At 45.4% G+C, this 19,519-nt stretch overlaps 1 protein-coding gene across 5 annotated transcripts in view; it reads right to left on the bottom strand.

The window, feature by feature from the left end:
- Positions 1–19,519, bottom strand: part of LOC116949369 (semaphorin-3A-like) — an 83,225-nt gene that overhangs the window by 57,936 nt on the left and 5,770 nt on the right. For 2 of the 5 annotated variants that reach the window (XM_032966604.2, XM_032966607.2), the window contains exon 2: positions 10,773–10,866. The exons of the other annotated variants lie outside the window; for them this stretch is intronic. The gene's annotated coding sequence lies outside the window, so the exon portion shown is untranslated. The remainder of the gene's footprint in view (positions 1–10,772; positions 10,867–19,519) is intronic. 5 annotated transcript variants of the gene reach the window in all.

The raw sequence follows: 19,519 nt of genomic DNA on the forward strand, positions 1-19,519 counted from the left end.
AAATTCGCCCGTTTTCCCATTGAAAGTAGGTACATTTCAAAATATCAGTCCTGGTCACAAAAGCAACGTTTGTGGAGAATAATACCAATTTTCTGTACTTTTGAGGCATAAGCAATTAGAGCCTTTCAAAACCATCACTTTACCCTACATTGCGGGGATCACAAAAAAGATCTCCAAAGTCTTGATTAAACACAATATCCAGGTCCGATTCAACACATTACATAAAATCCGTAATCTGGTTCCGTCTGTAAAAGATGTGATTCCGGACATACAGTACCCTGGGGTCTACAAACTAAGTTGCCTCTGTGGTAGTAGTTACATTGGAGAAACCAAACGACATGTCTCGGACCGCATTCGTGAACACAAAGCAGACCTAAAACACGGTAGGACCAACACCTCGGGTGTGGCAGATCACTGTTATAATTCAGTAGGTTCACATGACATTGATTTCTCCAAGACAGAGGTTCTTTGCAAGCCATCTGGCTACCATGAGAGATTCGTTCATGAGGCTATCCACATATTCAAACACAGAGACAATTTCAACCGAGAAGATGGATTCTGGCTTAGCAATCATTGGAAGGATTTGATAAACCATTTCGGGTCTTAATTGATTATTCACGCTTACGGTGGCTTTCAGACCGCATCCATTATTTTCGTCTACCCTCTCCTCTTTTCCGAACATAGATGGACTCGTCCATCTGAATAACTGCCAAATCGCTCTCCGTGGTGCTAACGTTAAAAAAACGCCACTTTTTAAAAATTTCTTGCTGTGGTTTTCACACCTGATGATGATTGCTTGTGTTGCAGTCGAAACGTCGTGAGAATTTTATTGTTTTATATTTTTATTATTTTATTGTTTACCTTCTACGTGACTTTACCGAAAGAACCAAGAATATAGAAAATAACACTTCCCCAGGAAAAAAAAATGTGTTACAGTATTATCCGCCATTCCCTTGCCCAATATCTCAAACCGCTGGCCACCGCCTCGCGTCCTCTGGCCCCGCGTTCTCCCTGCCGAGCCAAGCCGGGCTTGGCCGAGCCAAGCCTGGCGCGGCTCGGCGGACCACCACGCGGTTTTCTGACTAACCACACTGGACTTAAAGCTCCGCCAAGTGTCTCGGCACACTTATCGCACCAACAAGCAAGCAGAAAGAGGCGGGGGTGCGGGGAAGGGGCATTGGTTCGCAATTATCCGCGCAGCTCCACGAGCCATGGGGAGAGTTTTTGGCTGGAGTCGGGCGCGTGCGTGTGCACGCTCTCAGCCCGCGGTTTGCCCCGGCCAGCCAAAGCAGGTCAATGTGCCCTGGAAACCACCCATTAAGCACGCAATTTGGCAGGTCCCAGGTTTTTCGGTAGGGCCCTCCCGGGATTCCAGCAAATTGTGACGGCAAGAATTTGAGGGGTCACGTCGCTGTTGGCTGAGGCAATAACTAAATCATTTGCTCCGTCTCACCTCAAGTGTGTGAACACAAAGGGGAAGACGATAGCGCACCCACTCGCTATGGCAACGGGGGGCCCCAGAAGAATATTGTCTCGATGGCAACCCATACGCTATGGGCTGCGGTGCGGCATTCCGGGCAGGGCACTTCAATAAAATATGGTGGCGTTATATAAATATGTGTCGACCCACGCTTTGGCGCAGAGCAAAATAAATTGGCGAACCCTTTTGAGCCCTGACATCAGAAACTGCCCTAATGCAAACGTTGGGCCCTGGTATTCCATCCCATTTCGGCTGCCGTGCTGAGCCCTCAGAGAACCGCCAGAGGATTCCAGCCCTCGCACGCCACAGAAACTACGGAAAGGGGATTTGAGGAAATCACTGCGATCTTTTCACGGGAATGAGAGTCTCATTGAACAGCAAATGATTGAAAACTATTTTTTTTAAATGCTCTTTTTAGTTTAGTTGCTTGTCCTTCCCCTGCACCTCTAATTAGCGCGGTTGGCTGTGTATGGGTCTTTCGGTAAAGTCACGTAGATAGGTTCAAGGAAATGTATTTTTTATTTTCTTTGAACCTATCTACGTGACTTTACCGAAAAACCCAAAGAATATGAATTCCTGCAGTCACGAAAGCTTTAAGTCAAGATTTAGTACTGTACTTGACCGATGGTCTACTACCGTTTAAGCCGTACGTGCAATTGAAAAGTTCATATTTAAATCTAAATCAAGAGGCTGCTTTAGCCGTGGTGTGCAAGCACTGGACAAAAACACCTCGCCGCAATTATTATCAATGCCGCCTTCTGGAGACACGACATGCAATGTATTCCACTGTAAGGCATTGCACGAGGCCACATTAATGATGGCGATGGTAAGGTGTTCAGGGGTCTGTCAATTTCACAGGAAGGAATATGATATGGAAACACCGTGTTTCAGGATGCAGTGTTGGAGGAGGACTGCAGCCAGGTTTTGTTGTATTATTTTCTACACCCAGCACCGCGTGCTTATTTTTTGTATCGTCTGATGTATGTTCGCATGAGGCGTTCACATTTTTTTTATCGTGCTGTTGGTACAGACGGCTCCTCCTCAGACCCGGGGGAATAAACAAAATACACCCAGGTCACTACGGAGAGAACCGCTCACAAAAATAGAATTACAGTTAAACATTTTATCTTGAGACACCACCGGAACATTCGGAATGGTGAATGTCCATGACCACAAAAGGCACGTTCCTTCCAGTGGCTACGTTTTATTCGCTCGTGTTAGTCGACCACCGGCGTTGAGCAAAACGCTGATCCATCGTGTCGAACACTTAGGTAGTAAAATGTGCCGTGACTCGCTCATATTAAATTAATCGCGTACAATGCGTGTATGTGCACGTGATTTAAAGCCGGTCGTATTATATATTAATACCTTAATACTCTTTCCCCTACCTCTTCTGTACAATGTCAATTTCAATTTGGCAAAGTAGCAGCCACTGAAAGCCATGCACGGCTGTTTTTAGCGGAACGCCATTACGCTGGTGCCTTCGGGATAGCGGATCCACACGTTGGGGATTCTAACTCAATGAATATATCAACGTTTTGCTTTAATGCACCTCTCCCACGTGATTGGCATGTTTAATTAAAGTGACCCTTTCCAAGAAGCGAGCTTCAAACAGGCGCCGACCAATAATCTGGATGAATTCGCGCGTTCAATACTCGCGGCCGTGATAACGGCTGACAGGAGAGGCGGTGGGATGGTGTTCTGCAAGATTCGTTGCGTTTCTCGACGAGAGCGAGGCATGGGGCGCCATGGTGGCGAGATGTTAACTACCTCGCCTGGTGAAACAGGAGGTCGTGGGTTCGATGCGTCGTTTTTGGTTACACCGCTTGTTGTCCGGCATGGTGTCCAAAGTTTCAGTTCACGGGCAAAGAAGCTCACAGCACATTGGACACAATCCCGTATCAGTTCACGGGCCAAGAAGGTCGCCACACATCGGATGCCACGGTAGTGAGATGTTAACTACCTCGCCTGGTATACAGGTAGTCGAAAGAACCAAAGAGGATGGAAGTCGTGGGTTCGATCCCGACCCTGAAGTCTGCTGTATATTTGGAGTTTGCGTGTTCTCCCCGTGGTCGCGTGGATTTTTCTCCGGGTCCCCTGGTTTTTTCCATCTGCATATGGAAGCGCGCGTTTAGAGTATTTGGTGGAATATAAATTTTCACGTGACAGACTTGGGTCCATGCTGCGCGGGTGAATGCCCGTAAGGAGAAAAAAACACATTCGCGAGAGGCCAAAATTTCCACTGAAAACACCACATACCATCGTGTCAGTCGATCGATCAATCATACGCTCATCCTGGGGCTGAACAAAGGGCATTGGAAGGTCGAAGCGACCCATTTAACCAGAAAATTCAGTCCATGTACAATTTCACCTCGGGGGAGGAGGGAGGGTTGGGGGATTCACGCCGTGCTGGAAAATGGAACGCCGTGATGGGAAACGTGGTTGTGCTCTTGGCTCCAAACCCAACGTTAGGTAATGTTTTATATCATTATTAATCGTGTTTATTTTCAGCCGGTACACCTTAAGATAACAACAGTACCGCTGACATAGAAGGAAAAGCCCAGAGGAATGCCTCACACTCACTGGGAGTGACTGCAAACATTAGGCAAATGGACCTGAATGGCCGGAAATATGTTTGACCCACTAGGATTGACAATGCATGCATGTCCATTAATGCATTTAGTGCCACAGGCACCGTGCGTAGAATGTAATAACTACCATGGATACCATGACCTGATGGACTCAAGGAGCCGCACAATAACTTCCAATTAGCCACAGTTGGCAACGTTACGGTGCGAAAGAAGTTCAACATACATACAGTACATACAATTACAAGCTGTTTGTTGATGTCCGAAAGCGTCGTTGTTTGTGTATCAACCCACAAGGTGCCTTGACATTCAGTGAGTTGCTGATGGGAAAATAGAGGGCACTTCAGCCAAGAGAAAACGCTGCCCAAAAATCCATAGAATTTCCATTGGCGTAATGTCAGACAACTTGGCAGCCTGCTGAGAAAGCAACTGCGATTACCTATTCGTAGAAATTGCCCTGATAGCAATGTTATTAGATGACATTCAATGGCCCAAAAATGCTCGTCTGGATTTTAGGAGATTATCACATTCTGAGATGCCTTGGATTAAGTTATGTACGTACTTATTTATTTTTATTTTAACAATCACCAAGGAAGGTCTCAGAGATTTGCAAAATGGATTACGCATCCAGATGGAGAAAACAGATATGGTCGCGCTTGAGGCTACTTTGACAACTAACGACAAAACCTGACCATTTGTGAGTTGTATTGTTTTTCTTTTGCTTTTCCGTGTATTACATTTATCATTAAAAATAACACGCGGTGTTTCTGCATTACAAAAATGATGCAAAACGACGCTGCCCTCTATGCCTAGATGAATAGAGTATTGCGGTATTTTAAAAATGCCCTTTTTCTGGCCCTGACAGGAACACAAAACGCCTATACAATCCTATTTGATTCCTTTAAGATTGTTTGAATTACTTAAAGGCTCTGGCAGAGATTGTTCCTTTAAAAGGATGTCTCTGAGGGTTTCTGTGCAAAGGAATTTGGCCAAATCAAGCGGGAATATTTCTACAGAAAAAAAGGGGCGCTCTGGTCACATGACCTGTGGGACACCCAATGATCGTGGAGATTTTATCGGGGCTTGTGACAGCGACACTTTGATTCATAACCTTCGCTTCACCACTTTCCTGGGATTTTCTTTTTTTTACGCTCCTCTCGTCAGGGTTTCGTTATCAGTGACAGCCCATTAACCTGGGCCACGGGGGTGCTGACCTGATGATACATGAATCTTTCAGAAAGAAAGAGTAAAAGTGAAAAAAAGTCCGTTCGAGTAGATTTTAATTCACCCTTGCAGGCGCGCCAGGCAACTCACTGAAAAAGGCAACAAATCCGACAGGATTATGAAAAACTCTTCACAGCAACAGCAACTCTCTCAAGTAACGAATGACAGAAAAAATGTTGGGTGCCAAAGGTCCCCGATGATAACAACGTCAGCCGCAGGCGGCGGCTATGGCCAGCCTGAACCCTGGACACAGCTGTATACCCCTCGAGCCATCCCCGGCTGGCCGCGACAACTCCTCGCCCCAAGGTGGGAGCATCTGTCTGCCCTTTGGCCCACGCTCCCCTCGGTGGGGCTGTGCCCCGACTATCGTTTGTCGATAAACAAGCAAAAAATTATGTTGCACCTGCTGCCAGCTCTCTCCGCTCGAGTGTACATTTCTTCTTTGCATCGCAACTCGAGGTGGCGTGCGACCTTCAACTTCTTCTTCCTCGGAGGGGGGGGGGGGAAACTCGCACGGCCACTTGAGGCGGACAATGTTTCAACTTGCTTATTCATTTATCTATTTATATGTTACGTGCAATGTCCGTGGCCACCGAAGTCATGGCCTGAAGTCATTCATGATATAATAGTAATACTGCTAAAGTGCTATACTACGCACCTCCTCGCATTTCACAGTGTTTTTGCCTTTACCGTAATTTTAAAAAAGCTCAATAGGAATCTTGATTTGAAGCTTTCGTGACTGCAGGAAACCATACTCTTTGGTTCTTTCGGTAAAGTCACGTTGATAGAAAATTAATAGATCACGACGTTTCGATGCTGACCTCAGCAGTCCTCCTGCTCTCTTTTGTTTCACCTGATGACGGTTGCTTGTGTTGCGATCGAAACGTCGTGCTCCATTAATTTTCTATCAACGTGACTTCGTATTTATCCAGCCGCATTGTATTTCACGCACTCTCACACGACTTGAAAATCGTTATTCCCTAGGATTGTACGGGAATTATTTTAAAATAATCGATGCTTGCATTTATTGCCGTTGGTCAGAGGGCAATTTTCAACTTTAAAGCCTCATTCACGAGAAGTAAGTGCCAAAATAACCACGTTTTCACCACAAACAGTAAAGTCCTCAAAATTACAAACCAGTCTAAAAGTGTATATATTTCCAAAATTAAATAAAATAACACTTGAACTACATGTCCAAACCGTGCACAGTAAGTAGTGTCAAACCAAAGTAGCTTGTCTTCCCCTTGAAGAGACACCAAGCACGATCGCTGTCATTTTGTGGATCAAAACATTCGCAAAGAAGGAACCTTTGCCCTCCGTCAGCGTTACACCACCACTACCGGTTGTGTGCGATGACAGAACTATTTTTGTGAGGCCTCTCTAATGCCCATAACAGCTGTCCTTTTTACTCCACATACATGCACACCTACAAATATCTTTCCTCTTTTGCTGTCATCACGTGCGCTTGCTAACACCCACCTCCCCACCGCCCCCCATACTGCGACATTTAGATATGACTGTTTAAATATTGATGTTAATTTCCAGTACTTTGTCAATCCACTGCTGGACGAAAGCCTCCCCAAACCAGTCCTGGCAGATGTCTGAGCAAACTTCACCACGTTGGTTAGTATCATTCACGGATGACTTTTTGAACTTCTTTCGAACCGTACGTAGCCAACCCTGAAAATCGTACGTGGCCAACCGTGCTAATCGGAGGCGTGGAGAGGGGTGTCCAAGCTTTGCACGGATAGCACTTCGTCATCGATAATTAGCCGGGACCCTGGATTTGAACCCGACGTGCCGGGTTCGTGGCACGGTGTGCGAACCAGCTGTGCCACTGCTCTATTGCGCAGGGTATAGGCACGGGGCGCTGCAATTGCTCCACGCAAATGGATAACTTTAAAAAAAAAGGCGGAAGGTAAGTCGAAGGTATCCCGTTGAGGGCCTCTCTGTTGTGTGCGCCTCCTAATTTTTCTCAGCTCCGCTCCGAGCTCATCTTTCGTGTAACGCTGAGAGGACTGGCACACCACCCCCGCCCCCCCCCGCCCCCAGATGTCTAAATTGAAGCCCGCTTCGGGAAAGCTATAGCCTTCACATTTCAGCAGCTCGCCACGTGAAATGGCGCCTCGTGTCGCCTTGGGTCAAGAAGTCATCGAGTAACGGAGCGATTCTGCGCTTCCCCTTCCGCCTTTCATATAGGGTTGCCACCTCTGAGGTACAGAAAACCGGAACATGCCTTGGAGTACAGAATATCTCGGAATGCCGGAAAGGGTGCAGAACTGCGCGTAAACGCATTTGCACGGAGCGGGATGTTTCATGTCCAGGAGAAAAAAGCTTCCAGAATTCCCAGGACGGCTACTTCAAAAGGCAGAGATCAAAAGAGGACAATCCTCGGAAAAGCAGGACAGGTGGTAACCGTAGTTGCATAACGCTTGGGTTTTTGTTAGTAATGCCTCAATGCAGGCTTCTATGACTCGCCACCTCGTGTGAATAGTAAATCCACACCGAGTCAACATGATATCGCTGGCCGCCCCTTTGCCCTCGTCTCCGATGCAGACAGCGCGGTTTGTGATGATCTCGTGGTGCAAATCCATTAATCCGGAGCGGGTGAGAATGTTGTATACATGCAGCTCAGCCTCTAGCACCTCATTGCCTCATGCGGAGCACATGACAGAGGGTGGATATATTTCATGATTTATCAAAAGCCCCTCACCAACCCCTGTGGCTGTGTAAGGTTTCAAAATGAGCCACGTAGAATTGTGAGGAAGTGTATGCAAAGCTACGCGTAGAAATTAGTTTTTGAACAATGTCATTCATTATCTGACGTGTTTTTTGGGTTGTACCACAAGTATGAAAAATAACTCAAAAACTATTTTTATTTTTCCAGGTAAGGCCCACCGAGCTATACAGATATTTTATTCAGAAACGACCTGGCCACAAATGATCGCTCAACGAAGTGCCTTATTAAGTGAACATTTAAAGCAGCCAAATACTCTAAACGCCTATTTCTAAATGTGGAGGGGAAAACCGGAGGACCCAGAGAACGATCCACACGACAACGGGGAGAGAGACACGCAACCTCCAAATATTCAGTCGTCAGGGTGGGGATGGAACCCACGACCTCCTGTATACCAGGCGAGGGAGTCAACATCTCACCACCTCGGGGCCCTCTGACCACCACGGCGCCTGCGCAAAAAAAAGCAAAACTTGTTTCCAGAAATACAACAGTGATGCAGTGCTGCTAATTTGACTGCAGAGAAAGCCTCTTCTTTCCTAATTGAACCACTTCTTTTTTTTCTCCTGGCCGGAGAAATGTGTTTCTAACACGTAACTTGTTTTATTGTTGATCTAAAATGCACTCGGCTGGACAAAGATCAACATTTATATCCAACCCATGGAAAAAAAAGGCAAAGTTATATTTATTTTGGCAGCTGAAAAAGTTCCAAAGTAATTCCATTTCTTTTTTAAATTTTAATTTACTTGTTTCATCTATATTCTTAGTTTTTTCGGTAAAGTCACGTTGAAGAGAAACAACAAAATATTTATATTTAAATTTATTTATGCAAACCGACACACCTGATGATGACCGTTTGAGTTATGGTCGAAACGTCGTGAGAATTTTTTTATTGTTTTATATATATTTTGTTATTTTGTTGTTTCTCTTCAACGTGACTTTACCGAAAAAACTAAGAATATGAATTACTGCAGTCACGAAAGCTTTAAATCAAAATTTGTTTCATCTATTTAAATCAAATGTTCTTGCTTTGCAGAATGAAAATACTGGAGGTGTTGTATGAGTGTATTTTTTCTACTGCATTGCTACAAGTGTTCGTGAATAACAATTTATTTTAATGACACATCCAGTACTTTAGTAACACTCGAAGTTGTTCAAGTGTAGTCATAGCTAAGTAGACTATTCCAATGTCACAATTGTGTAAAAAAATGATAAATGGTTTAAGATTTAAAATCTTTCTCGTGTAAACACATTCCTGCAGACTACTGTGCCTCTTACTTTGTTTTTGTTTAAAACGGTGACTGCAAGCGTAGTTTGCATATCTCTGCAAGTTTTATGCATGGGGAGTCGACAAAACGATGGATTTGTTTGCACTTCCGTGTGCTTACATTAGGCCACCGCACGCGTGCCTCCATTTGTGCCTGCACGCAGCGTCGTGTGCGTCCCTGAACGCGCATGTTCACCAGAACAACACGTGAGCCTGTGCTCACAAACCCTCTGCAAGCACACTGTTAGCTTGGTTGTTGCTCAGAACGTTAACTTGTGCTCGCTAAAGACGCTGGTTGATAGTACACCTATCCACCTTACCTACCCGCCCACCCACTGATTAACCTACCAACCAACGTACCTATGTACCTACCTATGCTCATAACTATTAATTTACCCACTTACCTACCCACTAACCTATCTACCTATGTATCCATTTAATCATTTAGCTATCTATCTACCCACACACCTACCTATTTACCCACTTCATTTCCCATCTATCAATTACAATGTCAAGATTCTTAAAGGATCTATAAAACAAACCTTGAAATATACACGCACGTGTATTGTGCACAGAACAAGCAAACAAAACACCCAATGGGTAAAAAATAACACGCAGCCCTCCCGAGTGGGAACCGCACGTCCCTCGCACTGCGCATCACTCAGCCAGTCGTAAGGACGTCGTGGGTCACGATTGAATGAAGCGGCGAGGGCTGACGGAGTTATGGGGTCCTTGCTGCACAGGGCACCCCCCCCCCTCCACTAGCCACCTTTGGAGAGGTAAAATAAAATGACGCAAAGGGTCGCGCGCGCCCGCGCTGCGGTGATGCCTGCCAACCCACGCGCGAGACACCGCGCGCCCAGTGGTGATTGACACGCGACTTGATTATGCGATCGCGTCGCTCTCATGCCAGTCACGCAAAGGCAACCGCGCGCACACGCACACACGCGCACGCGCGCGAACAAAGACAAAGATCCCCCGTATAGCCGACGGACTGTCGGGGCAAGTGCCGTTAGCGAGCACCTATTGAGGCGGGAATGGCGCACCAGGGGGTGGGTGGCCGGCACCGCCTTTGTCTCCCTGGTGGCGGTGTTTCTTTACACACCGCACCGGGTACTTATTTTGAGGCTGAGTCGACCTAGAGGAGGCTCAGAAACCCTTCAGATAATCGTCCCTGGTGTTGGCCGTGGGCGGGAATCGAACTCGGGTTTAACGTTGTACTACCACTCCCAATACGCGCACGCACACGCAGGGTTTTTATAAAAAATGATGTATACATTGAATGCACGCGCTCTATCCGCAGAGAGGTGGTGGGGCCGCAGTTGGTGCACGTGACTATGAGCCCGGTGACCTAAATTTGAGATAACGTCCACGGCTGACATCAGTGGCGAATGAAATCGAGACCAGTCCATGTTCTCTCCTTTGACCAACCCACACCGACCAGAATGGTAATGGCGTGGTCGAATAGCCCCCGCTTACCTTTGTGGCCCTCATCGAGTAGTGCGGATTGACAAAAGGGCTGTACATAAGACTTGTACAAAGAGCAGTTGTTTGGCTGCAGACCCCCGTTTATCTGTGGGAACAGCGGAGAATTTGCACCATGCTTACACGCACGCACAGATGCGATCACTTTTTGCTGATGCCTTCTAAGCCGCAATTGCATCTCTTGCGTAAATGATCCATAAATACAACTCACTGGATATGCCACGTTTAATGAAGCTAGGTTGTACAACCCCTAGCCAAGACGATGCTCTATTTAAGGGCACTGCAAGTTGCCCAAATCCAAGTCCGTTATTACAGCTGGGAGGAATGTTACATGCAGTTCACCAAATGTGGCCATTATAGGCAGAGCCTTAAAGATGTATTCACATTTTGATTGGTTGCTAAAAGCATTCCACATGTTTCAAGTATAGCTGTTAGGTGCCTTTTCCCGTGTAATTATAGTTTTCAGTGAGTCTTGTCTTGTACAGAGTGAGTGGTGCTGCAGCGGTTAGTGCACTGTGGTAGTAACCTGAGTTCAACTCAGGGCCATGGATAACATCGGTGGCAAAGCGATATGTGAAGCAGCCCTCACCCGCCCTCCCATGTTACCTGCTCGCACTGACCATGCGTGATGAAGTATGGTCAAATAGACCCCCTGACCTGCATGGCGTGAGAGGCTATTTGATGGGGGGGGGGGGGGGGCTGTAGGGGCAGCAGAGGAGAAGAAGCCACCACTAACACAGCGACTCGGGAAATTTTAACACACAGGCCTTCGCGGCCAGTGTTATTTTTTATAATTTTGGAAATCACCTGGCGATGCTGGTTGCAACTCCCAGCGAAACGTCTATCAAATTATAAAAAAAATAAGAATAGGTGTTACCCTTTCTGGCAATAAAACAGGTGTTAAGATGTTCAAACACCAAATATAAACCTTATGCAAGGATTCAAGTTCGCATTAACCACACACAGTACTTGTGGTGGACATGCAAACAAACATGCTCGGATAATATATGGCATTGTCTTTGAAACGGATTGGCCTACACCAGAGACAGCCTTGAGACTAGGCCCTGTTGAGACTAAGTCCTAAAGAAGGCCATTTGTTTGCATGTTCACGACAAGTTCGTGCGATTAATGCAAACACAATTCGTTGCAAAATGTTTATATTTAGTGTTTGAACATTTTAACACCTGTTTTATTGCCAGAAAGGGTAAAACTTATTTAGATTTTTTCATACTTTGATACTGGCAAAAAAGGTCCCATTTTGTAGATGCTCGTTGCAAAATTGTTAAACGACATGTGCGCATCGCTCTCTCTCACACACACTGCTGTACTGATGCAATAATAACTTGGCACGTTTGTTTCAGTGACAACTTTGTTTGGCTGTGTCAGGTGGAGGGAGGGTGTACGACACACATTGGCATTTTCCTCACGTGGCAATCTGACCCAAATATTAAGTATGAATCACTTTTAACTCGGGTTCTTGATAGAAGGCCTTTGTTTTCCGGAGCATAGGTGTACCGTTCAAAAAATTAGCAGTAAGTTGCATCAACCAACTTAACGAATAATATCCCATAGTTGGCACAATGAGCATTCACATCGAAACACAAGTATTACTCGAACAGGAACGGTGGGTGCATCCCTTAACCTCGTACGAGCGCCGACGCATTTAAAGTTTTTAAGAGAACCCAGAAGCATCACTGGGGCAAACAAAGTTAAATCACCCCTGTCAGGTAATAGAGCTTTAAGAGCTACAAGTTGTTTTAATATTAGTCTGGCCTCTGCACAGGTCTGTTCCGGAGTCAACATAGCTGTTACATTTTACTGCCGCACAACCTTTGAGAGGATGCTGCACGTTGGCACGACGCTGGCTTTTATTGGCCTTGTTGCTCCTTTCTTTTTATTGGCCGCGTTCCTCGCTCTTTCGCAGTGTTGTTACATCGCTGATGAGCGTGGCCGCTTCAAGCGCCACCTCCAACATCAATGGCCGTAACCCCCCCCGCCTCCGTTAGCTCGCAGGATGCGTCTGCCTTCCTGTAATCCAGAAGGGGTAGGGGGGATAATATATGTTTTGGGGGGCCACTAGTGGTATATTAAATTCCTTCGCTTATGCAGTTTCGCCCTCACAGATGCGCGGACGTCAAGCCACTCGACTGTCATGAAGCTCCGTCACTTCAGTTCCAGTTTTGTAAAAGTGGTGTGCGAATGGTAAAGCTAAATCAAAGTTCAATAGGAATGATCGTGCTTACAGTATTGCGTTTCAACCGTCACAGAGCCGTGCGTGTAAATGGGAGGTGGTGGAGGCCCGGCCCTCAAAATGCGAGGTTCCAGGCTGTAGCTCCTCAAGCCCATGCGGTAATCCGGCCCTGCCTGTGTGATAGCCCTGCATCTGTAAGTCGTTGTTGTCGCCAACATGAGTTATTAACTCCATTAGGTCATTCTTTTCGTGCGCCAACGTATTAAATATCTTCCCTTCTTTCCTGTCCGTATCAAATGGCAAGTGGGGGGATGCCGTCTCATTGGAGTCATGTCGTCCATTATGGATATCGTGACGCAGTTGTGCATTTTGGCCCCGTTATTGTTTATTCGAATGAAGTTCGTTTGGAAAAGCGACAGATGGGGGTGAAAATCTAGATGGCTGTCCAAAAAACTTAGCCAACTCTCGAGCACAACAATTATTTAGAAGTTCTTTATGTTTTGGCTAATACATTGATTTTGGGTGCAGTCAATAAGTTTCAAGTTGACGTAAGCTACACGTGACAAATTGCAAATTGTAATGAAGACACGTCTATAAAACAATGTGTCGAGCGAAGTATATGACTCCAGTCATCAACAGCCATGAACTGTCCACTGCTGGATGAAGGCCTTCACAATTCCTCACCATCTTTGGTGGTCTTAAGATGCCATAATCCATCCCTCTCCTGCGCTGGCTGATCACAGCAATCTGTCACTGCAGCTGCAATCCTCTCAGAAAGTATCTCTTTCGGCTGCCATTCAATCACCAGTCTTGTCCATCAGCCACCATGCCTCCTAAAGACGTGTGCTGCCCAAGCTCACTTTCTTTCCTTGACATTCAATGTGATGCCACGAATTTGTGTGTTCTACTCTGACCCACGTGTGCCTCTTTCTGTCCCCCCAGTTTCAGTTCCCAGCATGCATCTCCGTGTGCCAAATCTTGCTTTTCAACATTCTGGTTTGCTGGGGAAAAAAAAATTGGAATATTTGCGCACTTGACAACTTTTATTTGATTGGCGTTTGTCAGGTTTGTGGAAGTTTATAGTCAATAAATTCACACGATACCTACACGATCTATTCCAACAGTAAATACATTTGAATCTCTCCGTGCCACTTTGGTGAACCTTTCCGTTTGTGTTCCACGTTCTTTGTTAGAGTACATATACCACAGTATGCAATGCCCACTCAGTAAAACACCCTCTTTTTGAGATGCATTGGTATGTTGCTTTCATTGTCACGTTTGCGTTAAAAAAAATCGCTCCATCCTCTTCATGTGCACCTCTTTAATTTCATCAACATTTTTACACCGACATAACACTGTGGCCTTAAAAGTAAAAATATCTAGTGAGGTGATGTTATGGACAATGACTATTCTTGATAGCACGTAAATAAGGAGGCCATAGAGATAGGATGGATAATAAGAGTTGAAGACTGCACTTAACACCGCGTGGCCTGATGAGAATCACATTTAAAAAATGTGATTGACTAGTTTTTAAATAGAGTATTGAATTATTACCTCACAGTATCTGTTGAATAACAGACAAGCCCTTCATTAAATCAAACAGTATTACCACTAAATAAACTAATTAATATAAGAAGTTAAATAAGACAATGTAGCTCACTTTGATCATAGTCTGGCCTCAAATGATTGCCCAAGATACCCATATTTTGGTGTGTTTTCCAGTTGTGTTAAGTCCAACAACATATTCTTTTTTTTTGTGAACTACTTGTACGTGAATTATTAAAGCCTTCAATCGTTTTCCTGCAGTTCATTCCCATGGGTTGTTACAAAGGCGATGCTAAATTTTGATTTAAAGCTTTACCGAAAGAACCAAGAATATAAAGCCGATGTTGTTTTGCCGATGTGCGATGGCTTTAATTATTTCACCGTGCATCTTCACGTCTGCCCTTCACAATAAAAAAAATTGTTTAGGAAATATTTCCTCATGTTGCTGTGAATTGCCTCGACTCCAGTAGTAACCATTAAACAGAAGCATTCGATATTGGAAGATAGTTGTTATTTTTTTTACTTTTTTGAATCAATAAAATCAGGGCAATTTTGTTACAAATAACGTATGTTATTTCTCTAATTTCTTAATGAAAGCCCAGTGAAAGTCAGAAAATGTACAGCACAATTGCATACCCTCCTTCGAGGATGTCTACATGTGGATCGCATCTCACACCAAACATTGTGTAACTTAGAATGCTGTAACTCGGCTGTAACCGATTATGTGCTCTCTCAATCATCCCATGCTCAAACCCTTTCCCATTGTCGACGTACTCGACCAGTCTCTGTTGACAAATACAGGAATACGCCTTCCCTAGGTCGTGCATCACAACGCGCAGGGTGCTCAGCAACATCTGCGTGCAACAGATCAGATTTTTATCAAAGTGATAGTTTATTTTGAGTGCTCTTGCCAATTACATCTCGCACAACAAGCACGCCTCTGCTGACGATACCTAGGCAAAGAAAGCAGGCCTTCCAGGGCCATGACCAGGGGGTTACGGACATCATCCGCCGCAGAAGCTGGAGCAAGGCGGAGGTGGCTGCGTGGAACGGCGTGGGATGGCAGCGCAGCGTTTACCAGACACGTCGCATCCCCCCTCTGGACCCCCCCCCCCCCACGTCGTCGCGCGTGCACTTGATTAAGACCGCTGGGCCATCGCTCGCACGTCCGCCGCGGGGGCTGCGCCACGGCCAGCGGGCGTCCAATGGCTTTGACCGACTTCATTGACACTGAAGGGAGCCATCGGCGTGTTCAAAAAAAACTCCACGTGCTCACCCCCCTTCCCTTCCCCATCAGCTTCCTCCACTTGTCAGCAATCGTCTTCATCGCGCGCGGCAGCTGCATGGGCGCCGCTCCAGGCAAAACTTACCCAAGAGGAAGTGACAATCGCTACGATGGCAACCGGTCCACCCCCCTGTGCCCTCTGGTGTGTCACAACCTCTGAAAGCCGTGCCAGGTCACTTTGCTCGAAGGAAGAGGCAGCTTAATAAAGAAAACATCTCTTATCGTGTAGATAACAACGTGGGTCGTGTATCGAAGGCGATCGATCTAACACAAGGTTGAAGCTTCGTTAATCAGAAAATAGAATTGTAATCGAGCAAGCCGTTGTAACGCTCAAGTAATGTCACTGTCATGGCAGTCGATAACATTTTAACATCGCTTCGAGTGAGCTATGGATGGCGCGTCTGAGCATAGCTTTAAATGCTTTTTCTGAGTGTCAAACTTGTGTTGGAGTCATGATGATAACAAACTAAGCAGGAAGAATTTTCTTTAGTTGCATTTGTATCTGTGGGGCCTAGCCAAGAAGTGACAGATGTATTTATATATCTATTTCATGATTTTTAAAAAAATCCTCACCATATTATTTATTTATTCGTTTCAAGGCTATACTTAATGTCCTGAGTTTAAGAGAACTCTATAACTCGCAGTGTATGAGCCAGTGTGGGAAAACGTCCCTGGAAGATAATGTCACAGAGCTACTGCCGAGGTCACTTCAACGGACGAGAGGAGATGATTACTTGATGAACATGATGGCGGAGCTTGATAGATTCCCTCCGATGTAAAATTCCAAGCAAAGTCAGAGCAATGATCATGAACGGGATGAATTCCGCGCTGGTTTCGAACAACGGGAGATCAGAGAAAGGGGGTCGTGTTAAACGCTGGTGTGCCCCGAGGTCTTTGGTGTGCGTGTGTGATTCTAACAACAGCTCACGCTCCCAGAATGTGGCATTTGTAAGCGTATCGGTCTTGCACTTGGTGATTAGGAGTGGTCTTTTGTTGTTATTGGTTTTGTTTTTATGGTTTTCTTTCAAACCTGCAAATAGCGAGGATTGTGGCAGCTTTTAGGGAAAGCATGACGGGAAAGGCACAACGGGTACAAGCAATCTCTGCGATGATGACCTGATTTTGTTTCTACCAGATCAATAAAAAATTTGACAATCTCAGAAGCTAAGCCGATCTTGAGTCCAGTTAGTAATTTGTTATTTGGTGATACCGCATTGCCAGTCGGTAAACAGGCGCAAATCACAAACAAATCCAACACCGTCGTCAATAACACTATGGCTTTAAAAGGAAAACAATTTATAATAGGTAACATTTCAGGCAATTGGCCTTCTTAACACGTAGGCTTTCGCGACCAATATTATTCATAATAAAGGTTTTTGGGTTAGATCGCGTTTATTTATAAATGTGTCGTAACCCTCCACCACCCGACACGTCCAATCAGCAAAAAAAGTGTCACGTTATGAATTGGCCTTCTTCATAATCAAGCTCTTTCTAGTTAGTATCCGAATGGTTGACCACCAGGTCATGCCAGGTGCTGTAGCTGTGGGCCTGCACGGTGGCCAAAGAGGTGTGATTTTGATATCATTCTACGTGACTTTACCGAAAGGTGTGATTTTCTCCCGGTACTCCTAACTTCCTCCCATACAGAGCCAAACACTCATTAATGGTATTGGCCAAACATCCCCAGTGCAAGACCTTGCTGAGAATGAGTCTTGCATGTATGTTAAACTTATTTCGCTCATCGGAGGTGCGCGGGAAGGCCAACAAACTAAACATGAAAAGCAGATCTGAAGAAGTGAGTTTTAAATCTAAATTATTTAAAAGTGCATATCGGCCCAGTGGCTTCCTAACATCGGAGGGAAGAGCGCTCCAGAGAAGCCTGTGTAAATAATTGATTTACACAGGCTTCTCTGGGTAAATAATTTCCATTATTCTTGGGGTGGAGCAGTCCAGCGGTGCTTCGCGCATTGCGCCATTTGAACCCAGCAACCCTGAGTTTGAATCTCTGCCGTGGCTAACATAATTGGCCAATGATAACGGAACCTCTTCTTCATCCAGTAATAGATTGACACATGGCTTAAAAATTGCACACGTGATGTTCGCATGTTATGAATATTATTATTCTCATTACAACAAATGCCAAAAAAGGTCACAATGTCATTGCCCATCTCTCGTAAACATTGGCAAAGAATCAGATCGCGATGTCATTAATCCTTGGCATTTTGTGTTACACAGCTTCCGGTTTGAAAACTCATTTCTAAATTAAAACTTAATAGTTTTAGAACTGCTATTAGTGTTAAGTTTGTTATCCTTCCCCCGCACTTCCGATTAGCGCAGTTGGCTACGTACGGTGCGAAAGAAGTTCAAACATTCTGCAATTGACGCCAGGGTGCTTTGCTTAAAATAAAAATTGACCCAAACAAACACACACCATATAACACGCATAATTTATCATCTCTCGTTAAAAACTAAAGATAAATTGTGGATAAAAGCCAGACCATGACCTCATGAGCTATTCAGATCTCACTGGGTTGTACAGTGAGCCATATCCAATATTTAACAGACTTTAAGAGCCACATTTTTTTGTTACATGGAACAGCGCAAGTACGGAACGGTGACTTTACAGGGAAGCAACAGGGGAGGATATCATAGCAAGAACACTGACGCAATGGGCGTGAACGTAGCATGTGACGCTATATATATTTATTTATTTCGGAACAGTTACAGGGGGGTGGAATTGGAGAAGTACAAACACGCGCCCACGCATCTGATTAAGAATTTCTTTAAAACCAAACATCACTTATTTGGTAATCAGTCAAACCCAAATATGGAATTTCGACTTGTCATTCAGCTAGTGACAAATGTTGCTTGCAAAGGTCAACCGGCAAATACGGGTCACATTTGTCAACAAGAAGAAGAAAAGTATTTGTACGTGACTCAAGTGCGCCGTCGCATCACTTCAACGTGAGCTCTCCGAAGCAGAGTATGATCATGAAAATACATGCCATGCTCGGTTGGCAATGGGACAAATGTTTAGCTGGTAAACTGCTGAAAGCAGATTTGCCAAGGAACACATAAATGCAGCTAAGTCCTCGGATATGGTGAATATAACAATGGGCAGCCTGTAGTCATACGATGCGACATCAGTTGTAACCTGGAAGCACATTGCTTTATTTTCCCGTAAACAGCAAAACAAGCTGTACTTTGGCCCTCACGTCGCTTCGTGCCATTTACGTTCATACCACCCCAAACAAGTTAGCTACACTTTGTACCCGCGTGTGTCTGGCAGAGCGGCTTAAGCCAAGAAAGATATTGCGGAAAGCTCCTCATTTTGGCAAATTAAGAGTAAATTCGATGGAGTGTGTGGAACAGTGGTATCTCATTCACTCCGTCAACCCACGGCACCTGGGTCTGCCCTGCGACCACGTGCCGGTGAGTCTTTTGACATTTGCACGTGACCATAAAAGTGCACTTCGGCTGGCACAGGCGCCGCGGTGGCGTCACGGGCACTTTGTGGCGGCTGCTGCTGCTGCTGCAGGGCAAGCGCATGGCGTTGCGAACCGCGGGCATCGGGAGTTTGATGTCCGATCGCAGTTTTGAGTAAAACCCTGAAGTGATTCTGGGCCCCCACTTCGCCAATGGGCTCTGGCCAGCATCGTGAATTGTGGTCAAACGACCCCCATGACTGACAGTGTGTGGGGGAAGCTTTCATCCAGCAGA

This window comes from Petromyzon marinus, chromosome 36, assembly GCF_048934315.1.
Source record: "Petromyzon marinus isolate PM22_M1 ecotype Great Lakes invasive population chromosome 36, UKy_Petmar_22M1.pri1.0, whole genome shotgun sequence".
Classification (NCBI taxonomy): Eukaryota; Metazoa; Chordata; class Hyperoartia; order Petromyzontiformes; family Petromyzontidae; genus Petromyzon; species Petromyzon marinus.